This window comes from Homarus americanus, unplaced genomic scaffold (assembly GCF_018991925.1).
Source record: "Homarus americanus isolate GMGI-L3 unplaced genomic scaffold, GMGI_Hamer_2.0 scaffold25827, whole genome shotgun sequence".
NCBI lineage: Eukaryota > Metazoa > Arthropoda > Malacostraca > Decapoda > Nephropidae > Homarus > Homarus americanus.
The window spans coordinates 4394362-4398618 of NW_024738300.1; positions in this window are offsets into that span (position 1 = coordinate 4394362).

The window sequence follows — 4257 nt, forward strand, 5'->3', positions numbered from 1 at the left end:
CCACCACTAGTGTTAGTCTGGAGTATTTATGAGCGGGAGCGGGTAGGGACGAGTTACACGTGGAACTTTTTGACGTCATGCTGAGCTCACACCACGATACTTGGTATTTATAAATTGAAAAAAAAATCGTTTATCGGTAGTGCAATAAACCTGATATATGTATCCGTACATCACTCTAAACAGGGATAATCGCCGATTAGGCTATAACAATGAACTAGCGTGTTTCACAAAGAGGGATAACTTTTTATTTTTTCAACATAATGGATATTAATTTTTAAACTATAAAATGTGCTCTATTTTATCTAGCACGTCGTTTATCATCATAAAATAGCAAAATTAGTGTTAAGTAAGCTTCTACAATGTCGGTTCTGTGAAACTGTCCGTTTACATGTGTCATAATAATCTATGTGATGTTTATGGCCAGTTGGATTAAAAAGACGAAATACGTATAAATTATCGCTATTAGATAATTATCCCTAATTAATATAACAATAAATATCTATGTTATTGCAAATTTGTAATGTTGCTAAATATAATATTAGCATCTATATTTTTTGGCAATTTTTTGCTTTGCTACAATTTATTATTGCAAATAATATTATAACAAACGATTTTAAGAATTTCTACTAATGATTATTGGATGCAGTATTTATACTGCAAAACATGTGACTTAGATAAAGAAGCTTTTTCATCTCACTTACAGTTAATGATCTATTTCCGCAAGGAAGCAGAAGGTGGTCAAGCCAAACTTTACCCTACAAAATTCAAGCAGTGAATCAGTTTCTGGACCCGAATAAAGAGAAACGTGTTGCCTATACCGTGAGAGGCTTCAGAGGTTGGTAAGAGGTCAAGACGTGTTGCCTATACCGTGAGAGGCTTCAGAGGTTGGCAAGAGGTCAAGACGTGTTGCCTATACCGTAAGAGGCTTCAGAGGTTGGTAAGAGGCCAAGACGGGTTGCCTATACCGTGAGAGGCTTCAGAGGTTGGTAAGAGGTCAAGACGTGTTGCCTATACCGTAAGAGGCTTCAGAGGTTGGTAAGAGACCAAGTCGTGCTGCCTATACCGTGAGAGGCTACAGAGGTTGGTAAGAGGTCAAGACGTGTTGCCTATACCGTGAGAGGCTTCAGAGGTTGGTAAGAGGTCAAGACGTGTTGCCTATACCGTGAGAGGCTTCAGAGGTTGGTAGAGACCGAGACGTGTTGCTATACCGTGAGGAGGCCACAGAGGTTGCAGAGACTGAGACGTAAGGTTTAGTACCGTGAGAGGCTTCGAGAGGCTGGTGGTGAGGTCAAGATGTGTTGCCTATACCGTGAGAGGCTACAGAGGTTGGTAAGAGGTCAAGATGTGTTGCCTATACCGTGAGAGGCTACAGTGGTTGGTAAGAGGTCAAGATGTGTTGCCTATACCGTGAGAGGCTACAGAGGTTGGTAAGAGGTCAAGATGTGTTGCCTATACCGTGAGAGGCTACAGAGGTTGGTAAGAGGTCAAGATGTGTTGCCTATACCGTGAGAGGCTTCAGTGGTTGGTAAAAGGTCAAGATGTGTTGACTATACCGTGAGAGGCTACAGAGGTTGGTAAGAGGTCAAGATGTGTTGACTATACCGTGAGAGGCTACAGAGGTTGGTAAGAGGTCAAGATGTGTTGCCTATACCGTGAGAGGCTACAGAGGTTGGTAAGAGGTCAAGATGTGTTGCCTATACCGTGAGAGGCTACAGAGGTTGGTAAGAGGTCAACACAATGCTTTGGATGTTATGTTTTCTTTTTTTTTCTTTTTTGCAGTCGGCAAATAGCCTAGTTATTGGCCCAATATTCTTCTCAGAAACTGTCAGCTCAGAACTTTACATCAATATTATCTAAGAGTTTCGTGGGCACCTTACAGATGACGATATCAACCAAGATTGCTTTCATTAAGATGGTTTCCATAAGTCACACTCCGCGATACAGCGTTAACAACCATAGGCTACTCTTTGGTGACTGTGTAGTGTCAAAGATATTATGGCCACCTTGATCCCCAACTCTTACACCGCAAGATTTCTTTGTGGGGATATATAAATCCACGCACCCTTGGTTAATGAAAAGCAATAATTCATCTGTGACATAATCAGCAATATTCCCCAAATATGTGATACACTGTGTCGGAGAGCTGCGAAGAATCAATTTATGGCTGCAACATGGTGGGTGGTGGACACTTTCAGCACTTCATTTTAGGTTATCAAGTGTGTGGATTATGTCACCTCTTTCTGTAACATTAGGCTATATTTACGCCAAATAATAGGTTCCTAACGGATAAACTGTACTTTTTAGTCTATGGGATTTATTTAATTATTTAGGGTTATCGGATAAATAGCAACAACATATATATATATATATATATATATATATATATATATATATATATATATATATATATATATATATATATATATATATATATATATATATATATATATATATATATATATATATATATTTATATATATATTTATATATATATATATATATTGAGGGCATGGCTAGCCAGATTATAAACAGCAAGCATTTGATAAAGATTACCTAAAGTGAGAATGCAGAGTAGGTCACTTAATTGAAAGAAGCTTACAGTATAAAAAGAGAAGAAACATGGAGTGAACATACAAATTAACTACACATATGGAAGTAATCTCATATATCGTAGGGCAGCCGGTCTTGTAAACTGTCAAGGGAGTTAATAATGGCGCCTTTCACACCGTAGAGAAGGTTTCACATCTTGGTACAATCTTGATCTTCGGTTTGTACCTCTGTTCACATTCCCTGGTGGAGTTGGGAGCCCTCGTTTCTCTCCTAGTGTCGATGAAATGTATTATATCTCAAATGGGGATGATTTTTTTTTTATTGGGCACCCCCCTACATCCTTGTGTAAGGTGAAGCGCAGAAGCGTTTACAGCGCCCAACAGGGAAGCATGCTAAGTTCATGCTTGCCTTTATGTCTCATGAGTCAAGGGCGTAGAAGCCTGAAGAGTCAATGGTTTATGTCATCATGTTATTGGAAGCTCCAATAACTTTCCCTGAATACGAATTCGTAACTTTCGACTTACAACAGGTACCTACTTTACTGCTAGGTGAACAGGGACTAATGGGGGCTAGGAAGTATGTCCAAACAACTTCCACCGGCCCGGGAATCGAACCCGTGACATCTCGCTTGCCAGGCAAGAGCGGTACCGCTCTACCACCAGGTCGGGGTGGCCGTGACCTCTGACCACAGGGCATCGACTTGTCACTGTCAAACACATAAGAACAAGAGAAGGAGGTAACTGCAGCGGGCCTCATGAACCGCTGCAGTCCCGTTTACACCCAACCCATATCGCTCATATATCTGCCCAAGCTATATATGAAGCCATTTATAGCTATCCAGCGTGTCAGAGTTATTGATGATGTTTGGTAACTTGTTCCACTCATCCACTACTCTGTTTCGTAACCAGTGTTTACCTATCTTGCACCTTAATCTAAATTTGTTTAATTTAAAACCATTGCTACGAGTTCGCTCCTGGATGTATAGTTTAAGTACCTCTGTTATATGACCTTTGTTTAACCCTGACTTCCATTTATGCACCTTGATCATATCTCCCCTCACTCTACGTCTCTCGAGGGAGTCTGGACATGTCTCGACCCGTGAACTGATGAGGTCAAGTCTGTGAGGGGCAGAGGTCCTGTACCTTAAAGCCAAATTAAGTGCAAATTAAGTTTAATCTGTCTCTGTATTGAATGTTCCAATTGCGCGGGATTAGTTTTGTCATTCTCCTCTGTATGCTTTCTAGCGATTCTATGTCCATTCTGTAATACAGTAACCAGAACTGAACTGCGTGATCCAAGTGAGGTCTCACAAGCTCAAGATATAGTTTTAGACCTCACTATTCTTGTAACTAACACTCCCTTGTATGAACCCAAGTACTTTGTTAGCATAGTTTCAAGCAAATACTCATTGTTGTCAGGTTTAAGATTCTACATATCATTACTCCTAAATCTTTATCACAGTCGGATTTCTCTATATCAACGCTGTTCATCTTATATCTGATTTCTCTGTTTACATATCTTAGACTAAGTACTTTACATTTGTTCACATTGAATTTCTTCTGACATTTTTCGGGCCATGCGAAAATTTTGTTTAGATGATTTTATACTTTTGCAGAGTCCTCGTCAGATTTAATTGGACGCCCTATTTTAGTGTCGTCAACATATTTACTTATGTGGCTGAGTACTCCTATATTTATGTCATTTATG